Source organism: Eschrichtius robustus, chromosome 6, assembly GCF_028021215.1.
Source record: "Eschrichtius robustus isolate mEscRob2 chromosome 6, mEscRob2.pri, whole genome shotgun sequence".
NCBI classification, from domain to species: Eukaryota; Metazoa; Chordata; class Mammalia; order Artiodactyla; family Eschrichtiidae; genus Eschrichtius; species Eschrichtius robustus.
This window is the reverse complement of record NC_090829.1, coordinates 23,619,823-23,646,515: the sequence shown is the minus strand read 5'-3', so window position 1 is coordinate 23,646,515 and position 26,693 is coordinate 23,619,823. Positions and strand designations below refer to the sequence as shown.

At 37.7% G+C, this 26,693-nt stretch overlaps 1 protein-coding gene across 5 annotated transcripts in view; it reads left to right on the top strand.

Moving 5' to 3' along the window:
- Positions 1–26,693, top strand: part of TFDP2 (transcription factor Dp-2) — a 173,404-nt gene that overhangs the window by 4,306 nt on the left and 142,405 nt on the right. The gene's annotated exons all lie outside the window — the stretch shown is intronic.

Sequence of the window (26,693 nt, the reverse complement as noted above, 5' to 3'; positions counted from 1 at the left end):
ATAATAGCTTCCTTTTGACCTTCCTTCTTTGATCTCTTTCTGTCTCTAATCCTTAAGCACTGCAGCCAGAATCATCTTTTTTGTTTTGTTTTGTTTTTTGCTGGACTGCACAGCATGCAGGATGTTAGTTCCCAGACCTGTGCCCTCTGCAGTGGAAAAGTGGAGTCTTAACCAACTGGACCACTAGAGAAGTCCTTCATGTTTTTTCTTTAAATTAATTAATTAATTAATTAAGTTTTGGCTGCGTTGGGTCTTTGTTGCCGCGCGTGGGCTTTCTCTAGTTGTGGCGAGTGGGGGCCACTTCTCATTGCAGTGCGTGGGCTTCTCATTGCAGTGGCTCCTCTTGTTGCGGAGCACGGGCTCTAGGTGCCGCGGGCTTCAGTTGTTGTGGCACGTGGGCTCAGTAGTTGTGGCTCGCAGGCTCTAGAGCACAGGCTCAGTGGTTGTGGCGCTCGGGCTTAGTTGCTCTGCATGCGGGATCTTCCCAGACCAGGTCTCGAACCCGTGTCCCCTGCATTGGCAGGCGGATTCTTAGCCACTGCACCACCAGGGAAGTCCCTGTTTTTAAAATGCATGTATTTCTTTAAAGTCTTTTCTTCCCCACTGGAAAAATCTTTAATGATCTAATTAGATTTTAATTTTTGACTACTTTCCAACTCCCTTATTCTGTTTTCTGTTTACTAGCCTTTTAAATTCAAGCCTCCCCCACCCTCTTTATTTTTTACCTTACTTATTCTTAGAGATGATATGAACCATCAGCCAGATAGTAGGCATGGAGCAATGGTGATTCCTCACCAGCTGGTCAGTGTGTGAGTCACTCAGCTGACAGATATGGAGTGCTTACTATGTTACAGGCACTGTGTGAGCCACTGAGCTGACAGAGGAGCATGACATAGCCTCAGCCCTTGAAGAATTCTAAGTGCAGGAAAAGATAGAATAGGGGAAAGTATTTGGAGAAGAGAAATCTTTCTTTCTTTCTTTTTTTTTAATACTCAAAAGCATAATAAGTTTATGTAACAGATTCCATTTTACTTTGAAAAGAGCCAAGTATGTTGTTATTAAAGAATGAGTTTGTGGGACCTCCCTGGCGATCCAGTGGTTAAGACTCCGTGCTGGGACTTCCCTGGTGGCACAGTGGTTAAGAGTCCGCCTGCCAATGCAGGGGACACGGGTTCGATCCCTGGGCCGGGAAGATCCCACATGCCACTGAGCAACTAAGCCCGTGCACCACAACTACTGAAGCCTGCTCTCTAGAGCCAACGAGCCACAACTCCTGAGCCCGTGTGCCACAACTACTGAAGCCCGCGCACCTAGAGCCCATGCTTCGCAACAAGAGAAGACACCGTGGTGAGAAGCCCGCGCACCGCAACGAAGAGTAGCCCCCGCTCGCCACAACTAGAGAAAGCCCATGTGCAGCAACAAAGACCAACGCAGCCAAAAATAAATAAATAAATAAATTTATTTAAAAAAAAAAAGACTCCATGCTTCCACTGCAAGGGGTGCGGTTCGATCCCTGGGAACTAAGATCCCACATGCTGCATGGTGGGCCAAAAATAAAAACTGGGGGTGTAATGTACACCATGATAAATATTATGAACACTGCTCTATGTTATGAACGGAAGTTGTTAAGAGGAAATTCTAAGAGCTGTCATCACAGGAGAACAATATTTTTCTGGTTCTTTAGTTTTGTATCTGTATGAGATGATGGATTCACTAGGCTTATTGTGATAATCCCTTCATGATGTATGTAGATAAATCATCATGCTGTCCACCGAAACTTTTGCAGTGCTTTTGACAGCTATATCTCAATAAAACTGGAAGAAAGGAAAGAACATATGCAACTAACGAATAGCAGTCAATAAAATGATTTCTAGGTTAAAGAAAGTTTGGAAAAACTGTTAGATAAATGATTCTGCACTAATTGATACATTTTAAGCTACAAAGTCTTTACAAGTAGGAACATTTTGTGAGCATAGTGATTATGTATTTTTTTTTAATTTATTTATTTTTGGCTGTGTTGGGTCTTCGTTGCTGTGCGTGGGCTTTCTCTAGTTGTGGAGAGCGGGGGTTACTCTCCATTGCGGTGCACGGGCTTCTCATGGCGGTGGCTTCTCTAGTTGCGGAGCACAGGCTCTAGGCGCGAGGGCTTCAGTAGTTGTGGCGCATGGGCTCAATAGTTGTGGCGCATGGGCTCAATAGTTGTGGCGCATGGGCTTAGTTGGTCCGTGGCATGTGGGATCTTCCTGGGCTTGAACCCATGTGCCCTGCATTGGCAGGCAGATTCTTAACCACTGCGCCACCAGGGAAGCCCCGTGATTATGTATTTTTAAGTTGAACACATCAGTGTTCAAAGGTAGCAGAATATATTACCTGTGGAGACATTCTAAGAAACATACAGTGAAAATCTTTGTGAAAAACACCGTAACTTCTTCCACTGACCTTAAAATTTGAGCAAATACTTGCTAACTTAATTAGTAAACTAGTTAATTACAATGTAAAAGCAGCTAAATATTTCTTATAAATGAGCTCTTTCTGAAAGAACTTTAAGTATTCCCTCTTCCCAAGTCAAATTATTTTCTTTTACTGTTATTATATCAGATCCAGCAGTATTCTTGGGATAATCTGGACTATTAGATACTACAACTCTAAGATCTGTTCCGAGTTATTAATTTCGTAGGCTAATTGAAGTTACACTCTGGGGGAAATGTTCAAGACAATTGAATTTCTTCTCTTGATATAAGTGACATAAAATAGGAATAAATTTCAAGAAACTGAAATACTAAGCAAAAGCATGTGAAACTAATGCTAAGGAAAAGACTTTTTAGAAAGGGGTCACTACCTACAAAACCCTTCTTCCCAATAACAGAAAGTAATTTCGAGTGAAATGAGAGAGATCATAGTAAGTAAAGAAAATAAGAGATTCTAATATAAGCAGCTCATTGAAAAAAAGTGAAATCCTGTTTACAAGGCTGTTCTTTCATAACCTACAAAATGTAAAAGACCACAACATATTTTCTAGGATTAAGTGAGAAAATAAAGATCCAAAATCTGAAAGCTTTGTATTCATTGTGAATTTTAATGGCTTGCTTTGCAAACACTGACAATGTGATGAGGACCTCATGTAGTCCTGCCCAGCTGTGTGTGAGATAGTTTTAATTGTTTTTCATTTTATAGGTGAGGACATAAATTGCTTTACTGGGATTAGAAAGATAGTGATGGCAGAGCTGGGGCTCAAACATGAATCTGACTGTAGTGCTAGCCACTCCACTATATTGCCTCACTGAAGTGTTTAGGGCTTTTCTTCCGTATTTGGCTGTACAGCAGATATTAGCACAATCTTGTAAATCAACTCTACTTCAATTTAAAAAAAAAGTCACTCTGATCACCCAGCTAAATAAATAAATGCTCTGCAAAAATAATAATAAAATAAAATACCTAGGCCTTCAACATTAATGCAAGAACCCAGACATCTTTATAGGTTCTTCTTAGTTGAGTCTTTCCAGTATAGTTTCTGTTTTTCCTAGAGCATTGTGAATTGATCCAAATATAAGTAAGTGATTTGAAAATTAGCCACCGTTTTTGATTGATCATCCTTTCTCTAGCGTCACTGTTTACTACAATTTAAAAATAGACCATTTCTGTATGATGTTGTGATATCTTCATTTCAGCTGTATTTCAGTTAATTGGTTAAATCCTGATTATGAGCTGTGTGAATCTGTTACACTGACTGGTTTACTGTGAATAGAAACAAGTACATGCTTAGATAAGACGTTAACCTAACTCCTTTGTAACATAAATTTTTAATTTATTTTAATGCCTATGTTATATGCTACGTGTCCTTTTGACTTGTTTAAAAATTAAATATGTATGGGCTAAAAGAAAACAAGTTGGGTATTGTGAAATGATGTAAAATCTTGAAGTTGTGATGAAAGAAGAGAAAAAGGCTAGAAGTGTTCTGAAAAGTAAGAGGAATAAAAATATAATAGTAAATAATAGGGGCTGTGTTTATTGTTCGTCACAGAGCAGGAGCGGGTGTATTTCATAGTCAAAAAAAGTGGTGGGTAATGATGCTGTTATCACCAGGGGTGTGGATATGCCTGGTGAACTGAATATGCAACAAGGAATGTGTTTTGGTTTTTTTTAACATCTTTATTGGCGTATAATTGCTTTACAATGGTGTGTTAGTTTCTGCTTTATAACAAAGTGAATCAGCTATACATATACATATGTCCCCATATCTCTTCCCTCTTTCATCTCCCTCCCTCCCACCCTCCCTACCCCACCCCTCTAGGTGGTCACAAAGCACCGAGCTGATCTTGAAAATAAGAATGATAGTACATATCGTTTCATCAAAGTAGAAAATATTGTACAGAAGGATTTTTTTTTTTCTCTTCACGTTTAACTCTAGGTATATATTGAAGCATTCTGATCAACTGTAGCATAGAGCTCAGACTGGCTGTCTGTCTATCTATCTATCTAGTTAGGTATCTATCTTAGGGTCAAAAGCCTCTGACTTATTTAATACCTCTTCCTGTTTGTGTAAAATTCACTCCAGTACTCACCCTGGAAAGAAACACTTTGACTCAGATTGACCTTGAGTGGAAACAGGGAACTATGACATTCATTTGACTTAGTAATTTGTGTAAAACTTTTTCTGACTGTTTTTTATCATCCTAATTATCTCAAGGGTAGAGTAATTCTCAGCTCACCATCTAGTTATTTTTTAGGCTTTCTGTAACAATATGAAGCATTTTTTCACGTTGTGACTACTAGCAACTTTGATGAATTTTTCACATTGAATCTACATCTATCTTAAGTAACCAGTGTGTGTTTGGTAAAATTTTTATGTCCAATATCAGAAGCTCTCTCACAGTTTACATTATCTAGTGCTTACTGTGTGAATCTTGTTGTGTCTGATAGTTCCCTTGAAGATACTCCCTGTTATATCTACTCTTAGTCTTAGCTCTTGGTTATCTTGCACAAATCCCACTTTTTCTCAAGAGGAATATAGGAGATGAGTTGCTGAGGATGGCCAAATAAAATAGACCAGTTGTGCTTTCTGGATTCGTCTGGCCTTAGGGTCTCATGCTTGCCTTTCTGACTTCTTGTATTAATATTTGGTAGTTACCAATTTAAAATTTTCTGAAAGAAGAGTCTTCTTCATATTTTTCATCCCACTATCCAGAGGTAAAACTATGTTTTTAAAAAATGCTTTTTTAATGAAAGATGATAGGTATCTAAAATTGGACAAATTTTCACTAACTAAATAACACATCAGTGTAACTAGCACCCTAGATCCAGAAACAGACAATTAACAGCACCCTACTGTCCCTTTCCAGTCATGAACACCTCTTCCCCAAGGGGAACTATCTTGATTTCTAACAGCATGAATTAGTAAAACTACCTTTAACCATATCTGCTTTTAGTTCTTTTGATGGTTATCACTCTTAGCGGTATAATTATTGCTGTATTTCTTTTTTTAAAACTTTTTTACTTAAACTAATTTTTGACTTGCAGGAAAGATACAACTTCCTAATGTTAACCTTTTCATAACCGTTCTATAATTATCAGGAGCAAGAAACTAACATCAGGACAATATTATTAACTAAACTACAGACCTTAATTTGAATTTCATCATTTTTTTCTGTAATGACATTTTTCTGTTCCAGGATCCTGTCTAGGCTCCCACATTGCATTTAGTTGTTTCTCCTTAATATTCTCTATTCTCTAACAGCCTTCAGTTTTTCTTTGTTACATGACCTTGACACTTTTGAAGAGTACCGATCTTATATTTTCCAGAATATCCTTTATTTGACTTTGTCCAATGTTGTCTCATGATTGGAGTATGGTTATGCCTTTTTAGTAAAAATACCACAAAAAATGATGTATCTTTCTTTCACAGAGCTCATCAAGGGGTTCGTCATGTCAATATGTTTTATCATTGGTGATATTTACCTTAGTTACCCTTGTTTACCTTGGTTAAGTTGATGGATGCCCACTTTCATTTTTTAAATCTTGATCTCTAATCCTTTTGGAGTTTATTTGTGTGTACGGTGTGAGATATGGATCTAATTTTATGTTTTTCAAAATGACTGCCCAGCACCATTTATTAAAAAGTTCATCTTTTCAGTTGATACCAAAAAGTATTTGATGAAATTCGACACCCTTTATGATAAAAACACTCAACAAACTAGGAATAGAAGGAACTACCTCAACATGTAAAAGGCCCTATAGGAGAAACCCACAGCTAACATCACACTGAGTTGTGAAAGACTGAAAGCTTTTCTTCAAGTTCAGGAACAAGACAAGGATGTCTGCAGTCACCACTTCTATTTAACATAGTACTGGAAGTCCTAACTGGAGCAATTAGTCAGGAAAAAGAAGTAAAAGACATCTGAATTGGAAAGGAAGAAGCAAAATTTTCTCCATTGGCAGACAATGTGATCTTTATATGTAGAAAACCCTAAAGAGTCTACATACCCAAACCTATTAGAATTAATGAACAAATTCAGCGAAGTTGCAGGATAAAAAAATCAACACAAAAGAATCGGTTGCATTTTTACACACTAATGTAGGGAACAATCCAAAGGGGAAATTAAGAAAACAATTCCATTCAGGATAGCATGAAAAAGAAAAAAGAATAAAATACTTTAGGAATAAACTTAATCAAGGAGGCAAAACACTGGTACATGGAATTACAAAACATTGCTGAAATTAAAGAAGACACAAATAAATAGACAACTTGTGTTCCTAGACTGGAAGACTTAATATTGCTAAAATGTCAGTACCACACAAAGTGATGTACCGATTCAGTGCAATCTTTATCAATATCCCAATTTCTTTTTTTTTTAACAGAAACAGAAAAATCCATTCTAAAATTCATATAGAATTTCAAGGGACCTCACATAGCCAAAATAATCCTGAAAGGGAATAAAGCTGGAGGACTCAGACTTCCCAATTTCACTACTTATTACAAAGCTACAGTAATCAAGCAATGTGGTACTAGCATAAAGACAGACATATAAATCAGTGGAATATAATAGCCCAGAATAAACCCTTGCATATATGGGCAAGTTATTTTTGACAAGGGTGCCAAGACCATTCAATGGGGAAAGGGTGGTCTTTTCAACAAATGATGTTGGGGAAACTGGATATCCATGTGAAAAAAAAAATAAAATTGGGCCTTTATACCATGTATAACAATTAACTCAAAATGAATCGAAGACCTAAACTTAAGAGCTAAAAGTATTAAATTCTTAGAAGAAAACATAGGTAAGAATCTTTATGATTTTGGATTTGGCAGTGATTTCTTGGACATGATACCAAAAGCACAGGTAACAAAAGTAAAAACAGGTAAATTGGACTACATCAGAATTAAAAATGTCTGTGCATCAAAAGACACCATTAAGAGTGAAAGGCAGCCTATGGTATGGGAGAAAATATTTGAAAATCATATGTCTCATAAGGGGTTAATATCTAGAATATATAAAGAACCTCTACCAGAACCCAAACAGCCTGATTCAAAAATTGGCAAAAGGACTTCCCTGGTGGTGCAGTGCTTAAGAATCCGCCTGCCAGTGCAGGGGACATGGGTTCGATCCCTGGTCTGGGAAGATCTCACATGCCATGGAGCAACTAAGCCCATGTGCCACGACTTCTGAGCCTGAGCTCTAGAGCCCGAGAGCCACAACTACTGAGCCTGTGCCACAACTACTGAAGCCCACGCACCCTAGGGCCCAAGTGCCACAACTACTGAAGTGCCACTCTAATGTGCCTAGAGCCCGTGCTTCGCAACAAGAGAAGTGACAGCAATGAGAAACCCAGGCACTGCAACGAGGAGTAGCCCCCGCTCGCCGCAACTAGAGAAAGCCCGCATGCGGCAACGAAGACCCAACGCAGCCAAAAAAAAAATTGGCAAAAGACTTGAATAGACATTTCTCCAAAGAAGATATACAAATGGCCAAAAAGCACCTGAAAAGATGTTTAACATACACTAATCATTAGGGAAATGCAAGTCAAAACTGCAGTGAGATACCACCTCATACCTATTAGGATGACGCCTATAAAAAAAACAACAACCCAAAAAACAGAAAATAACAAGTGTTGGTGAGAATTGGAACCTTGGTTGGTGGAGAAATTGAAACCCTTACACTGTTGGTGGTAAAATTTATAAAATGGTACAGCCAGTGTTGAAAACAGTATAGAAGTTCCTCAAAAAATTCAAAGTAGAATTACCATGTGATCCAGCAATTCCACTTCTGGATATATACTCAAAAGAATCGAAAGCAGAGCCTCAAAGAGATATTTGTACACTCATATTTACACCCATGTTTACAGAAGATAGAAGCAACCCACGTGTCCGTCAATAGATGAATGGATTAGCAAAATGTAGTATATACATACAGTGGAATATTGTTTAACCTTAAAAAGGAAGAAAATTCTTACACATGCTATAACATGGATGAACCCTGGGAACTTGATGCTAAGTGAAATAAGCCAGTCACAAAAAGACAAATACTGTGTGATTCCATTTATATGAGGTACTTAGAGCGGTCAGACTCATAGAGACAAAGCAGAATGGTGGTTGTCAAGGGCTAAGGGGAGGGGTGAATGTGGAGCTATTGTTTAATGATATGTAGTTTCAGTCTTTCAAGATGAAAAGAGATCTGGAGGTTGGTTATACTTCAGTGTGAATGTACTTGATGCTGCTGAACTCTAAACCGAAAAATGGTTAAGATAGTAAATTTTATGTTACATATATTTTACCACAATTTTTAAAAAATCTGAAAAGCGTCCATCTTTACCCAATGATTGGGGATGCCAACTTTGTCATATACTAAATTTCCATATGTATTTAGGTCTAATTCTGTACTTTCTATTCTGTCCACTGGTCTACTGGCCTATTTGTGCATCTGTACCACAATGTTTAATTATAGAGGCTGTATAGCATATTTTAATATCTGGTAAGGTTATTTTCCATTCATAGTTTTTCTTTTCCAGTACTTTCCTAGTTATTCTTGCATGTTTGTTTTCTATGTCAACTTTATTTTTTTTAATTTTTAAAAAATTATTTACTTATTTATTTATTTGGCTGTGTTGGGTCTTCGTTTCAGCGCGCGGGCTTTCTCTAGTCGTGGCTCACGGGGGCTACTCTTCGTTGCGGTGGCTTCTGTTGTTGTGGAGCACGGGTTCTAGGCACGCAGGCTTCAGTAGTTGTGGCACACAGGCTCAGTAGTTGTGGCTCGTGGGCTCTAGAGCACAGGCTCAGTAGTTGTGGCTCACGGGCTTAGTTGCTCCGCGGCACGTGGGATCTTCCCGGACCAGGGCTCAAACCTGTGTCCCCTGCATTGGCAGGCGGATTCTTAACCACTGTGCCACCAGGAAAGTCCCTCTATGTCAACTTTAATGTCAACCTGTCTAACTCTATAAAATGGGTTGTTAGTATTTTTATTGGGATTACATTGAATTTATAAATTAACTTAGGGATAATTTATATCCTTATAATGTTCAATTGTCTTATCCAAGAACAGGGTATGTCTTTCCATTGTTCAAATCTTCTTTAGGAGTACTGAAAAATTTCCTCGTTGTTTTTTTTTTTTAAAGCTTTATTGCATTATAATTATCATAAAATTCACCTTTTAAAGTATATGATTTGGTGGGTTTTGGTATATTCACAGATATATGCAGCCATCACCACCACCTAATTCCAGAACATTCCCAGTACCCTGAAGAGAAACCTGTGCCCATTAGCAGTCACTCCTCATTCCCTTCTCCCTCCAGCCCTGGGCAACTACTAATTTACTTTATGTTTCTTTGGATGTGCCTCCTCTGAATAGTTCATGTAAATGAACTATTCATGTATAATATCTAAATCATCTTTAAATTAAATCATACAACGTGGCATTCTGTGGCTGCCTTCTTTCACTTAGTGTAATATTTTCTAGGTTTATACATACTGTAACATGTAACAATACTTCATCTCCCTTTTTATTGCCAAATAATACGCATTCCATTGTAGAGATATAGCCCTTTTTATTTATCCATTCATCAGTTGGTAGACATTGGGTTTGTTTACGCTTTTTGGCTATTATAATAATGTTGTTATGAACATTCGTGTGCAGGCTTTTGTGTAGACATATGTTTTCAGTTCCCTCATACAAGTTTTTATACATTTCTTGTAATTTATTATTAAGTGTTTAGTCTTTCCTACTATTGGACTTTCTTTACCATTGTAATCCTCCTAGTGTTTATTGATTTTTGTGTTTTTCTGTATTGATTTTGTTGCTGTACATAAGTTAAACTCGACTGTAGTTTAACATATTGTTCCTATTATCTGGCTTTGTTGTAAAGGTTATACTGACCTCATCAAATGAGGCATTGTTTTGAAGAGAATTCTTTGGAAAAAAATGTGTATTCTCCCATTTTGGGGGCAGCTTGGTACATATGTCTCTTAGACCACACTTACTAATTGTGTTGATGAAATTTTGTGTATACCCCTACTGACTTTCTTATTTTGTCTGTTCAACTCATCATTACTGAGAGGTGTATGTTAAAATCTCCTTTATAATTGTAGATTTCTCAGTTTCTCCTTGTAAATTTGTCTTTTTTTTTCTTTATACACTTGTGAACTGTTATAAAATACATTCAAATTTAGAATATTTGTGTCTTCTTGCTGAAAAGAACCTTTAATCGTTATATCCTCTTTATCCTCTATAATGCTCTTACTATAAAGACCATTTGTCTGTTTATAGAGTCACATTGTCTTTTTTCATTCTATTACTTTCTGTGGAGGTATGTGTTAGATACTGCAAAGAGCAGTTGGATTTTGTTCTCCATTTTATTTATTTTAAACCCAATGTGACAATCTTTTATTTATTTATTTATTTATTTATTTATTTATTTATTTATTTATGGCTGTGTTGGGTCTTCGTTTCTGTGCAAGGGCTTTCTCTAGTTGCGGCAAGCGGGGGCCACTCTTCATCGCGGTGCGCGGGCCTCTCACTATCGTGGCCTCTCTTGTTGCGGAGCACAGGCTCCAGACGCGCAGGCTCAGTAGTTGTGGCTCACGGGCCCAGTTGCTCCGCGACATGTGGGGTCTTCCCAGACCAGGGCTTGAACCCGTGTCCCCTGCATTGGCAGGCAAATTCTGAACCACGTGCCACCGGGGAAGCCCCCTGCTTGTTCTTAAGATCTCTTTATTTTTAGTGTTTTACTGTGTCTGGATGAATTTTTTTTTTTTAATTGGAGATCATTATGATATCTGAATCTGAGGATTTTTAGGAGACCTCTTTTTCCCCTAGTTTCCAGAGCTAGATAGAGACATTTTCTTGTCTTGTCTTTGCTGGTGGTTGATTTCCTTACCCTTCCCTAGTCCATCCTTTCACTGAGAATGTTTGAAACGGGATGAAAAAAAAAAAAAAAGAAAGGGAGTGGGGGGCCTTAATTCCAACTCTTCACTTCATGTGATTCCCAAGGCCTCGTCTCTTGTCACTTTAAAGCCATTAAAAGTTAAAAATTTTGGTTATTTGTGTTGACAGATTCCTCCATGCAGCTGAAAACTTCGCTTTCTTGTGAGCTCAGCATTTGAGAGAATATGTATTTTAATTTATCCAACATTTCTAGATATTTGTTAAGGTGAAGTTTACAGACCCTTTAGTTCACTATGTTACCAGAAATAAATATGTTCTTTTGGGGGTATAATTTCTCTCCTTCTTTTCTCTTTTCTTTTTCTGAAATTCCCTTTTAGTTGGACATTCTAGATTTGTGATTCTTATTTTTTTCTAATTTTAAAAAGCTTTTTGTTCTAGTTTGTAGATTTCCCACCCTTCCTTTGCTTTCTTTCTCTTTCTTCCCTTCCTTCTTTTCTTTCTTTCTTTCTTTCTTTCTCTCCTCTTCCTTCCTTCCTTTCTTTTCCTTCTTCTGTTTTGTTAATTCGGTCTCTTTATTTCATGTTAGAGACTTTCCTCATTTGTTCAGTAAACTTTGGCCATCTGTTTAGATTAAAGAGTGAGACAGTAAAAACTCTGTCCGTGGGGAGTTGTTAACTGCAAGTCTTAATACAGGGTGATTGAGTGATTGAGGGTCTTTTCTCTTGGGTCAGATTCCCTATGGAGGAATCTCCTAGTCTCCTGCTTGATTGGCTTGTGTTCTGGAAGCTGATTTGGGGAAGAGGGCTGGGGTCCACTGTTCAGCATGTGAATCTTAATTTAATCTCTTTGTGGTATGCTGTGACACACAACCCCTGTGTGTACCTGGTTTCTACATCCTGTCTAGTTTAGTGTCTTAAGACAAATCACTTGTCTCTTGCTAGGGTGCAGGAGAAGCCATTTCTTGGCTACATGATAAGGCTTCTGGGTGAAAACTGTTCCTTATACAGCCTTTCAACCAATATTCCTATTTTCAGCCCCGACACAGATGTCTCCATTCTTAAGCCTTTCTGTGGTGTTTGCAGCTTATCGGTTTCATACCCTCACCTGCCCTCACATGCATAGGGTTTGGCTTGTTCTATTTTACCAAGCCAAGTTCAGCTACCCTCTATCTAGCTTCAATAAGCTGTATTTATGTCCCTGATGTCTCCTTTCATGCTACGTATGTGTATGTTTTTTAAAAAATATTTATTTATTTAATTGGCTGTGCTGGGTCTTAGTTGCGGCATGTGGGCTCTTACTTGTGGCATGCGGGATCTAGTTCCCTGACCAGGGATGGAACCCAGGCCCCTTGCATTGGGAGTGTGGAGTCTGAACTGCTAGACCACCAGGGTAGTACCAATATGTATATTTTTTTGATGGTTTTATCCTTTTTTAGTCCTCTAGCTTCATTTTAGTGTAGTTTCAAAAGAGAATGGATATAAACCAGTGTTTTCATATTTAACAGAAGAACATTATGGAGAACTACATGTAAAAGAAAGATATTAGAACATTTTTTCACACCATATACAGAAATAAACTCAAAATGGATTAAAGACCTAAACATAAGCCTGGAAACCATAAAAATCCTAGAAGAAAACATAGGCAGAACATTCTTTGACATAAATTGTAGTAACATTTTTTTGGATCTGTCTCCTAAGGCAAAGGAAACAACAGTAAAGATAAACAAATGGACCTAATTAAACATAGAAGCTTTTGCACAGCAAATGAAACCAGCAACAAAACGAAAAGATAACCTACTGTATGGGAGAAAATATTTGCAAATGATTTGACTGGTAAGGGATTAATACCCAAAATATGTAAACAGCTCATACATGTCAATATTAAGAACAAACAACCCAATCAAAAAATAGGCAGAAGATCCAAACAGACATTTTTTCCAAAGAAGACATACAGATGGCCAACAGGCACATCAAAGGATGTTCAGCATTGCTAATCATCAGAGAAGTGCAAATCAAAACCACAGTGAGATATCACCTCATACCTGTCAGAAATGCTGTCATCAAAAAGACCACAAATAACAAATGTTGGCCAGGATGTGGAGAAAAGGGAACCCTTGTACACTGTTGGTGGGAGTGTAAATTGGTGAAGCCACTGTGGAAAGCAGTATGGAGGTTCCTCAAAAAAATAAAAACAGAACTACCATATGATCCAGCAATTCCACTCATGCGTATATATCTGAAGAAAATGGAAAACACTAATTCAAAAAGATGCATGAACCCCAGTGTTCATAGGAGCGTTATTTACAATAGCCAAGATATGAAAGCAGTCTAAGTGTCCATCAACAGATGAGTGGGTAAAGAAGATGTGGTACACACATTCAATGGAATACTACTCAGTCGTTAAAAAGAATGAAAACTTTCCATTTGCAACAACATGGATGGACTTGGAGGGTGTTATGCTTAGTGAAATAAGTCAGACAGAGAAAAACAAATACTGTATGACATTATTTATATGTGGAATCTAAAAAATGAACTAGTGAATATAACAAAAATGAACCAGACTCAGATATAGAGAACAAACTAGTGGTTACCAGTGGGGAGAGGAAAGGGAGAAGGGGCAAAATAGCGTTAGAGGATTAAGAGGTACAAACTACTGTGTATAAAAATAAATACGCTACAAGGATGTATTATACATCACAGGGAATATAGCCAATATTTTATAATAATTATAAATGGAGTATAATCTTTAAAAATTGTGAATTACTATATCGTATACCTAAACTTATATAAAATTGTAAATCAACTACGATTTTAAAGCAAAAGGAACCTTATAATATGTTTTAAATATGTTGTATTCACTTAAAATAATATTGTTATAAATTCAGGAATTTCTTCAATTTTCCTTTTCCACTAATGTTTATTTCAGTTTCATATCTTGGGTGAACAGTAGAAGGATAGGTAAATATAGGCACGAATGCAGAAGGGCAACAGGAGAGAGACATAGAGAAAAGGAAAAACAGGTCTCTTAATAAGACCTTGAGAGGCTTAGATGTAGGTACCAGTGAGACTTTAATAAAGTAATAGTGCCATCTTCTGGCTTTTTAAAACCTGTGTTCCTGTAATTTTATCTTGGAATCCCACATGTCGCTACATTGCACTGTGTGTCAGATTTGGTGAATTTGGTCTTGTTTAGTTCTCTACCTTATTGTAGAAAAAGGCTTTTCTTTACATAGGATTTGATTAGAATACAATAATTCTGGTTTTTCAAGCTCCTTAACCAAGGATTCTATTTAAAATGTTACAAAAACCATACCCTGACTCTGTACTTCAGATATTATTTCTACTTATTTTTTGAAAGCAGTATCGTTTCCCTCTCTTTTTTTTTTGGCTGCATTGGGTCTTCATTGCTGCGCGCGGGCTTCTCTCTAGTTGCGGTGAGCGGGGGCTACTGTTCGTTGTGGTGCATAGGCTTCTCATTGTGGTGGCTTCTCTTGTTGCAGAGCACGGGTTCTAGGCATGCGGGCTTCAGTAGTTGAGGCACGTGGGCTCAGTAGTTGCGGTGCGTGGGCTCTAGGGCGCGTGGGCTTTAGTAGTTGTGGTGCGCAGGCTCAGTAGTTGTGGCTTGCAGACTCTAGAGCGCAGGCTCAGTAGTTGTGGTGCACGGGCTTAGCTGCTCCGCGGCATGTGGGATCTTCCCGGACCAGGGATTGAACCTGTGTCCTTTGCATTGGCAGGTGGATTCTTAACCACTGCGCCACCAGGGAAGTCCAGAAGTATTGTTTCTGTATGAAGGAAAATACAGAATTAAAAATTAATTTGGTGTGTTACATAGGTACTTTCTGTTTACGGGAAAAATGCAGAATGTATAAAGGATGTAAGTAACTCATCTTATTATTTCATTAAAATTGATCAAAGAAAAGAAAAATGTGTTCTTCCCACTCTTTGCCATATATCCAGCCAGTTCCTTGCCTAGGAGGTAGTCTTTTTATACAAATGCTAGTATGCTACACGTAGTTCTCTTTAACTTGCTTCCTTTCACTGAAAGGTTTATATTGGAGGTCATTCTTCATCAGTTCACAATGCGCTCCCTTATTTCTTGTTTTAGGCCATGATTTGTTTAACTAGTCTAATATTGGTAAACAGGGTTTGTCTTAACTTTTGCTATAAAAGTGACACCATAGTGAGTATCCTTTATATCTACGGTTTCACATGACTCTAGAAAAAAACCTCATGGGATATATGCATGTATAATTTTCATTGATATGGTGAAGTTACCCTGCATAAAGATTGTACCTATTTATTCTACCACCAGCAAGTATGATAAAGTCTGTTTTCCCTCTTTTTTCTCAGTACAGTATACCAGTGTCAATATTTTTGATCTTGTATATTACAGCTTTATTTTGTATTTCTCTTATGAGAGAGGTTGAATATTTTTTTTATGTTTAAAAGCCATTTGTGTTTTCTGTTATGTATCGTTTGCCCATTTTTCTTTAGACTCTATTTATGTTCTGTTTATTTATAGGAGCTTTCATAGGTTAGAAATTAACTCTTTTTCTGGAATGTGAATTGCAAATACTTCTTTCCAGTTTATTTTTCTTATGACTTGCATTGTGGCGTTTTCTTTAAATGTGAAAAAATGTAGTCATATCAGTTTTCTTCCTTTGATGACTCCTGGGTTTGGGTTCATATTTTAGAAGAGGTTTCCACACAGATTAAAAAATCAAGCTCCCATGTTTTCTTCTAATACCTAAAAAATTGCATTGGATTTTTTTTTTAAATTTTATTTATTTATTTATTTATTTATTTATTTATTTTTGGCTGTGTTGGGTCTTCATTTCTGTGCGAGGGCTTTCTCTAGTTGCGGCAAGCGGGGGCCACTCTTCATCACGGTGCGCGGGCCTCTCACTATCGTGGCCTCTCTTGTTGCGGAGCACAGGCTCCAGACGCGCAGGCTCAGTAGTTGTGGCTCACGGGCCCAGTTGCTCCGCGGCATGTGGGATCTTCCCAGACCAGGGCTCGAACCCGCGTCCCCTGCATTAGCAGGCGGATTCTCAACCACTGCGCCACCAGGGAAGCCCGCATTGGATTTTTTGATCCATCTGGAATTTGTTTCGAACGAGGTACAAATTATGGCTCCAATTAATTTTTTTTATATAAATTTATTTTATTTTATTTATTTGTTTTTGGCTGCGTTGGGTTGCTGCGTGGGGGGCTTTCTCTAGTTGCGGTGAGCGGGGGCTACTCTTCATTGCAGTGCGTGGGCTTCTCATTGCGGTGGCTTCTCTTGCTGTGGAGCCAGGGCTCTAGATGCATGGACTTCAGTAGTTGCAGCATGTGGGCTCAGTAGTTGTGGCTCGCAGGCTCTAGAGCGCAGGGTCAATAGTTGTGGCGCACAGGCTTAGTTGCTCCACGGCATGTGCGATCTTCCCGGATCAGGGCTCAAACCCATGTCCTCTGCATTGGCAGGCGGATTCTTAACCACTGCGCCACCAGAGAAGCCCTCCAATTAATTTTTTTAAGATGATTACTCAACTGTCATGTATCCCATTGCTATTTATTGAGTAATCTACTTAAACCATTTATACCTAACTAATTTGAAGTGTCAACTTTGATATATACTAAATTTCTTTGTAGATTTAAATCTATTCTTGCACTTGTTTTTCGGGTCCATCCATCTATACGCTTTTTCATTTACCGTGTATAACATTTTAATTGTTGTAACTTTATAACTGGTTTTAATAATTAGATGGGGCTAATCCTTACTCTGTATTTTCCAGAATTTGTGTGGCTGTTTTGCTTATTTTTCCGTGTAAAGTTTTTTGTTTTTGTTTTTGCTCATCCCCTACTTTATTCTCTGTCCATTAAAGAATTTTTTTTTATTGTGCGTAAAATACACAAAACATAAAATTTACCACTTTAACCCTTTTTTAGTATGTAGTTCATATTGTTGTGTAACCACCAGCACTCATATCCATAACTCTTCATCTTGTAAAACTGAAACTCTATACACATTAAACAGCAGTCCCCCGTTTCCATCCCCTGTCCCCCAGCCCCTGGCAACCACCATTCGGTATACTTTCTGACTCTCCGATTTTGCCTACTCTGAGTACTTCACGAGAGTAGAATTACAGTATTTGTCTTTTTGTGACTGGCTTAATTTGCTTAGCAGAATGTCCTCACGGTTCATTCATGTTGTAGCATGTGTCAGAATTCCCTTCCTTTTTAAGGCTGAATAATATCAGCCTGGGAGCAGATAAATTGAGAACCTGGACAAAATGGATGATTATCCAGGAAAATATAAACTACCAAAAACTACCTCCAGAAGAGGTAAAAAATCTAAGCTGTCAAGTTACCATAGAAAAAATAAAGTTGTCAAAGGGTTGCCCATCTAAAGAGCAACTGGGGCCGAACTCTGACAAATAAGTTCTATCAATAAGAAAACATTTTAAGTATTTATTAGTAATTATTATTAATTTTAACTATTAATGCCTTTTAAGCAAATGCTAAAATATGCTTTTAAAAGATTTGAAAAGGTTTAACATGCATTCATTATACAGTCTTGTTAAATTCTCATTATAAATATTTAATAAGAGAAAATGATTAATATTTAGTAAGATTATATTTTATGAAGAATGCATATGGAATTTTATCAAATGCCCTTTCAGCACTTATGGATATATTTTTCATTAAGTATCATTAAAAGAATAGTCTGATTAAAGAATAATAAGAAAGAATGTCTATTATTATCACTCACCAATGTTATTTAACATTGTACTGCAGAAATCAGCCAATGCAATCAGAGAGAAGAATGATAGAAGTATATGAAGTGGCTGAAGAGGTAAAGTAATCATTACTTACAGATGATATGACTGTTTACAAAGAAGCCCCAAGAGAATCAACTGGAAAGCTCTTTCAGACAAGTGATATGGCAGATTACAAAATTCATACTCCTCCTAACAGCTTTCTTATGCATAAAAAAAAATGCCTTCTAATAACAACTAGTTAGAAGAAATAATGGTGAAAATTTCCCCATTTACAGTAGCAAGGACAAAAAAAATCGGGAAAAAACTCAACAAGAAAAATATAGGGATTAAAAAAAAGAGGAAAAAATTCCAAGTTCTTGAATAACAAAATGCAAAATCATAACAAATAAACCTCTCGCAAAATGACCAACACATATAATGAATCACAATAAAATTAACAATATCTTACTTTTCTAATTAGATCAAATGACTTAAAAATTAATATGGAATGTAAGACCTAAAACTATAAAACTCTTAAAACATATGCAAAAGTTGCATAACATTGTATGTGGCAATGATTTCGTATATGACACCAAAGGTACAGACAACAAAAAACAAATGGGACATCATGAAAATTAAAAAATTTTGTGCATCAAATGACACTACCCACAGAATAAAGAGCAGCCCACAGAAGGGGGAAAAATTTGCAAACAAAAATCTGATCGGGATTAATATCTAAAATATATAGAGAACTAAAACTCAATGACAATAAAACAATCCAATTTGAGAATGAGCAAAGGACTTGAATGGACGTTACTCCAAAGAAGATATACAGATGGCCTATAAGCATATGAAAAGATGCTCAACATCAATAATCATTAGGGAACTACGAATCAAAACTACAATGAGATACCACCTCACACCCAACTGGCTACTATCAAAAAAAAATCAAACCAGACAACAGTCAGTGTTAGTGAGGATATGGAGAAAATGGAACCCTTGCACACTGTTGGTGGGAATGTAAAATAGTATAGCTGCTGTGGAAAATAGTACAGCAGTTTCTCAAAAAATTAAAAATTAAAAACAGAATTATTATACAACCCAGCAATTCCACTTCTGGGTACATACCCCAAATAATTGAAAGCACGGTCTCAGAGATATTTGTACACCCATGTTCACAGCAGCATTATTCACAATAGCTAAAGCATGGAAGCAATCATGTCCATCAACAGATGAACGTATAAGCAAAATGTGGTACATATATACATACAATGGAATATTATTCAGCCTTAAAAAGGAAGGGAATTCTGACACATGCTACAACATGAATGAACCATGAGGACATTCTGCTAAGCAAATTAAGCCAGTCACAAAAAGACAAATACTGTAATTCTACTCTCGTGAAGTACTCAGAGTAGGCAAAATCGGAGAGTCAGAAAGTATACCGAATGGTGGTTGCCAGGGGCTGGGGGACAGGGGATGGAAACGGGGGACTGCTGTTTAATGTGTATAGAGTTTCAGTTTTACAAGATGAAGAGTTATGGATATGAGTGCTGGTGGTTACACAACAATATGAACTACATACTAAAAAAGGGTTAAAGTGGTAAATTTTATGTTATGTGTATTTTACCCACAATAAAGAAAAAATCCTTAATGGACAGAGAATAAAGTAGGGGATGAGCAAAAACAAAAACAAAAAACTTTACACGGAAAAATAAGCAAAACAGCCACACAAATTCTGGAAAATACAGAGTAAGGATTAGCCCCATCTAATTATTAAAACCAGTTATAAAGTTACAATAATTAAAATGTTATGCACTGTAAATGAAAAAGCGTATAGATGGATGGACCCGAAAAACAAGTGCAAGAATAGATTTAAATCTACAAAGAAATTTAGTATATATCAAAGTTGACACTTCAAATTAGTTAGGTATAAATGGTTTAAGTAGATTACTCAATAAATAGCAATGGGATACATGACAGTTGAGTAATCATGTTAAAAAAATTAATTGGAGCCATAATAAGTATATGGAATAGTACAATGAACCACCGTCATAACCTATAACTCTGCTTATACAATCTAACATGTAGCTGAAACCTTTGTTCCTCAGCTTAAATGCTTTCCTTCTTTGACATGGGGAGGAGAAATTTGGTGTCTGTAATTCCTGTGTGCTTCTTAATTTTTACTCTCTAAGCATTATGCATTTTTTGTATGGCTTAACTTACGTAGATGTAATCATGTTGTATATATACCTTTTAACTTGTTATTACATTTGCAAGGCTCATCCTTGTTGTGGCATGTACTCAATGTGGCAATACTCAATGAATTAATTTTCATTGCTATATAATTGTAGTGGATATTCCGGTACTCTGCCTAGACCTTCTCTTCGTAACCGAGTTACCGCATTCTCCACCTACGCAGGCTACGCAGCTCCACCTATGCAGCTCATAGCTGCATCCCTTACTGGGAATTGCCCTTGGCCAAGGTTATGCTCTCTCCCAGAGGTGTCCTATGAGAACTAACTGGGTCTACAGGCATGTAAGATCCAACCAAACTTGCCTCTGTTAGGGACAACTCTAAAGGGCATCCCAGCTCTAGAGCTCTATTAGCAACAGCTGAAGCCCCAGCTGCACCCTCCTTGGGCCAATTTCTCCCCATTCCCGTTTCTGCGTCCTTCACTTACTTACAGGTGTGTCTCCTAAGTGCATTTCCCAGGAAACTTCCTGCATGCTAGTCATCGAGCATCCTGTCTCTTTTTCAAAGGAATGAGTTTAAGACAAGTTGCTTTTTTCTTTCAGATGGATAATGAATTGTGTAAGTAACCCTTTATTAAGTCATCTTTACGAGGCATACATACAGTATATTATATACCTTATAATGCTACATACTATTTGTCATTACTATGTGTATTATGTTATATTTACTGTCTTTATATGTTCTCTTTGCTTTTTTTAAGCATCTCTTTTGGTATTTAGGAACATTTGTATCTTTATTCTAATAGTATTATTATGTTAGTAATTTTTATAGTGCCCTTAATCTTTTTTCTTACTTAGCTTTTTACTATCAGTTTTAAATGGTATCATTTGACTCCCACCTATTAACTATATAACAGTCAGTGATCTCTCCTTTTCTCTCCTCTCTCTTCCCAGTTCTTTTTATTAATATTTTTTGGCCGCGCCACACGCCTTGGGGGATCTCAGTTCCCCGACCAGGGTTTGAACCTGGACCACAGAAGTGAAAGCCCGGAATCCTAACCACTAGGCCACCAGGGAACTCCCTCCTTCCCGTTTTTAGTTGCATTCTTTCTACTTTGTCAGAAAAAGAACGTTTACACATTGTCCTTCACTCCATGACCTCAAATCTTGTTTTAGTTTTACCTCTACAATGACTATATAAAATGTTCACTGCCGGTCTTCTTGCAAAATTTACCCAGGCAGGGACTTCCCTGGTGGCGCAGTGGTTAAGAATCCGCCTGCCAGTGCAGGGGACACGGGTTTGAGCCCTGGTCCGGGAAGATCCCACATGCGGAGCAACTAAGCCCATGCTCCACAACTACTGAGCCTGTGCTCTAGAGCCCGTGAGCCACAACTACTGAGCCCATGTGCCTAGAGCCTGTGCTCCACAACAAGAGAAGCCACCGCAGTGAGAAGCCTGCGCACCACAACGAAGAGTAGCCCCTGCTTGCTGCAACTAGAGAAAGCCCGCGTGCAGCAACAAAGACCCAACACAGCCAAAAAAAAAAAAAAATTACCCAGGCGTAAAGTTTTGGTTGGATGAAGCTCATTCTCTAACAGATTCCTCAGAAGGGGCACACATCAATAGTATTCCCGTTCAAACTATTTTTTTCCAGTTTTATTGATGTAATCGACATATAAAGTTGTATGAGGGTAAGGTGCACAATATATTGATACAAGTTTATATTGCAGATGATGGCCACGATAAGTTTAGTTTATCAACTCACATAGTTAAAAAAATGTTTTTTCTTGCGATGAGGACTTTTAAGATGTACTGTCTTAGCAAGTTTCAGAAATGCAATATAGTGTTGTTAACTGTAGTCACCATGCGGTACATTACATTCCCGGAACTTATTTGTCTTATAACTGGAAGTTTGTACCTTTTGACCACCTTCACCCAGCCTCCCCCTTCCCACCACCCCCTAGCAACCACCAGTCTGTTCTCTGTTTCTGTGAGTTCATTTTTTTAAGATTCCACATGTAAGTGAGATCATACAGTATTTGTCTTTCTCTGTTTGATTTATTTTGCTTAGGGTAATACCCTCAAGGTGCATCCATGTTACTGCAAATGGCAGGCTTTCTTTCTTGTTTGTGGCCAAATAATATTCCATTGTATGTACACCACGTTTTATTTATCCATTCATCCATTAGTGGACCCATAGTTTGCTTCCATGTCTTGGTTATTGTAAATAATGCTGCAGTGACCATGGGGGTACAGATATCTCTTTGAGATGGTGATTTTGTTTCCTTTGGACTTATACCCAGAAGTGGAATCGCTGGATCATATGGTAGTTCTATTTTTAATTTTTTGAGGAACCTTCATGCTATTTTCCATAGGGTCTGCACCAGTTTACATTCCCATCAACGGTATCTGAGGGCTCCCTTTTCCCCACACCCTTGCCAACACTGAGATAATAGCCGTTCTAACAGGTGTGAGGTGATATCTCATTTTGGTTTTGATTTGCATTTCCCTGACATCTAGTGATGTTGAGCACTTTTTCATGTACCTGTTGATCGTTTGTTTGTCTTCTTTGGAAGAAATGTTTATTTAGATCTTCTGCCCATTTTTAAAATCTGATTATTTGGGGGTTTTTTGCTATTGAATTGTATGAGTTCTTTATATACTTTAGATGTTAACTCATCAGATATATGATTTGCAAATATTTTCCCCCATTCAGTAGGTTGCTTTTTAATTTTATTGATGGTTTCCTTTGCTGTGCAGAAACTTTTTAGTTTGATATAGTACCACTTGTTTATTTTTGCTTTTGTTGCCTTTGCTTTTGGTGTCAAATCCAAAAAATTATTGCCAAGACTGATGTCAAGGAGCTTACCCCCAAAGGTGTTTTTTTGATGTCCTTGAAACTTGGAGTACAGCTGGGCAGGAAATAATATCCTTGGTTTATATTTTCTTTCCTTAAGTTTCTTGAAAATGCTGTTTTCTTTCTACTGTTTTCTTGCTTTATATGTTATTTTTGAGTCATTTGATGCTGGTCTATTTCCCTTGCCTTTATAAATTATTTTATCTTTTTGCCTGAATGCCTTGAAGTGTTTTGTTTTGTTTTGTTTTTTCCCCTTTAAACCATATTATAAGGATATGTGTCACAGTTGATCATTCAAGGTCAGCTTTCCCAAGTATCTGTTAGGCCTTTTAAACATGTAGATTAAGGTCTTTTATTTCCGGAAAGTTTTCTTGTTTCATAGTTTTAAGTTTTAGTGCTGACCGATTGTTTTGATTTTCTTCATTAGGGACACCAGTAAGGCTCTACTTCCTCTGCCTATCATCTATGTCAACCAGTTTCTCTCTGACCCTTTTGTTTCTTTTCTTTATTTCATTTTCATTCTCTTTATTGTTTTCCTGCTTCTCTCTAACACCCTTTGTTAAGTTTTCATTAAAATCTATTCTCCCTGGTGTGCCTTATAATTTAGTTTACATTTTTATATGATCTTATCTTCTTTTTCTTTCTGAATTTCAGTCACCTGTATTTAATTTCTTTCTGTTTTTTTAAAAATAAATTTATTCATTTATTTATTTCTTTTTGGCTGTGTTGGGTCTTCATTGCTGTGCCAGGCTTTCTCTAGTTATAGCGAGCGGGGGCTATTCTTTGTTGAGTTGCACGGGCTTCTCATTGCGGTGACTTCTCTTGTTGCGGAGCGTGGGCTCAGGCGCATGGGCTCAGTTGCTCTGCAGCATGTGGGATCTTCCCGGACCCGGGCTCGAACCCGTGTCCCCTGCATTGGCATTTGGATTCTCAACCACTGCGCCACCAGGGAAGTCCCTTCTTTCTGTTATTTTTCTTCCAGTTTTATTGAGATATAATTGACAGACAGCACTGTATAAGTTTAGGGTGTACAGCATAATGATCTGACTTACATACATCACGAAATGATGACCATACTAAGTTTAGTGAACATCCATCATCTCATATAGATATAATTTTAACGAAGTAGAAAAATAATTTTTCCTTATGATGAGAATTCTTAGGACCCAGTCTCTTGACAACTTTCATATATAATGTACAGCAGTGTTAATTATATTTATTGTGTTGTACATTACATCCCTGTCTTTCTGGTTTTGTCCATTTTAGTTCTTAGTTTTTTTATTTCTGACTCAAGGTTTTTTTTATATGTGTAAAATCTTTTTTGAGAATATTTAATTCAATATTAGGTGTGAGTTACAGTTTTTTCCAACTTAATAGTTGGTTTGTGGGGAGAAAACCATCAACACAAAATCTTTCATTTGTATTTTTCTGACTTTTCCCAGCACTTTTCATTGTTGCTGTGTCTGTTCATTTTTTGGATGGAGTTCCTAGTTTGAGAGTTCTTCTTTTGTCACTCTTCCCTCTTCTCTTCAGTATCTTTTATGAATTTGTGGTGTTGATGGTGAGGAAGAGGGGTAGAAGAAGGCTTAGTATGTTTTGTTTCTATTTCCTTTCTGCAGGACCCTTAATTTTCCCCATTACTGTCTTCTTTCCATTCATTGCCTTGTCTCCAAGAGGTACCCTCTCTTCTCTTCCATCTATATAACCTGATTTTCTTCCAAAAGCAGTTTCTCGGAGGCTGCCACTGCTGGTCTAGCAGTTTCTAGACCCTTTCACATCACTAGGCTATGAACTATAAGTCCCGTACATACAAACGAGTTCAGTTCCGAGAGCTCGTTCTTAAGTCCAATTTGTTTGTAAGTCCAACAAAGTTAGCCTAGGTACCCAACTAACACAATCAGCTATATAGTACTGTACTGTAATAGGTTTGTAATACTTTTCACACAAATAATACATAAAAAACAAACCCCAAAAATAAAGAAAACATTTAAAATTTTACAGTACAGTACCTTGAAAAGTACAGTAATACAGTACAACAGCTGGCATACAGGGGCTGGCATTGAGTGAACAGGCAAGAAGAGTTACTGACTGGAGGAGGGAGAGGAGGTGGGAGATGGTAGAGATGAAGGATTGTCAGCAATAGGAGACGGAGGGCAAGCTGCAATTTCACTCACACCTGATGGTGACAGCACAGGTTCTGGTTCCTTGCTGGATTAAATTCTATCTACCCTCTTGAAAAAATGGTCCAGTGATGTCTGGGTAGTAGCTCTTTTTTTCTCGCCATAGATGACACGGTAGCACTGGATTGCATTCTGCACGGCTGCTGCAACCTCTGTGTATCTTTCTACATTCGGATCCTGTGCCTCAAAAACTAACAGTGCCTCCTCAAATAAAGAAAATCCCCTGCCATTTTCTGCGTCGTGAATCTCTTTGGTTCTTCAGTTACTTCTTCTTCCTCTTGTCTCTCTTCGTCCTTTCTCTGGGCCTCCAATTCCATCAGGTCTTCATTAGTAAGCTCCTTGTGTTGCAGAGCAAGGAGTTCAATGAAATCATCCTCTTACAGATCTAGCTCCAGCTTCTCACTGAGGGTCACTAAGTTGCTGAAGACCTCTTTGGATGCCTCATCCACCTTCTCAAATTAACGAAAATTGTGAACAAACTGTGCAGTAAAGTACACAAAGGCACAACCGCTTGTAGAGGATGTACGCATGTGACAATGTACACCAGACACGTGAACTAACTTACATGACTGGACATGTGAATGCACGTTTGCATCTTTGAAAGTTTGCAACTTGAAGGTTTGTATGTAGGGGACTTACTGTATCAAGTTCTAATTTTTTTTTTTGGCTGCGCCTCGAGGCTTGCAGGATCTTAGTTCCCGGATCAGGGATTGAACGCGGGCCCATGGCAGTGAAAGTGCCGAGTCCTGACCACTAGACTGCCAGGGAATTCCCTATCAAGTCCTAACTTGTGTTCACTATTTTTGCTTTTATTGTTTTACTCTTTCTGGGGGTGGTTTTGTCTGTGCTTCCTGTAAGTCCCCTGGTCCCCTCGGCTCTTTTTTGTGGAGTCTTTTTAGCGTCCTCTCACTCACTGTCTGTATCTACAGGCTTGCAGAAGGTAGGCACTTGCATTTCTTACAGAATTTCTTTCTTTTTTCTCCCCCTGTACTTATAGGTAATTTGAAGTTTACTGTGATCTCTGTCTTCTGGTAACGATAATGTTGAAGGCATGGGTTCTGTGTGGTTTTACTTATTCTCCTTGTTTATTTTATATCTGTTTGGGGAAGTTGAAGGAGAGCTTTGTACTTTGAGGGAGAGGTGGCTACCTCCGTTGTTCTGCAAGCTTGAAAGGTTCAACAATCCCTATTTTCATATAGTTTTATACCTGAAAAACCCGAAAGAGTCAACTGAAAAACTATCTCAGACAGTAAGAATTGTTATGTAGTGCTGTATAAAATTAATCAATAGAAATCCATAACTTTTTTTTTTTTTTTACAAATTAGATTTTTTTTTTTTTGCTTGCTTA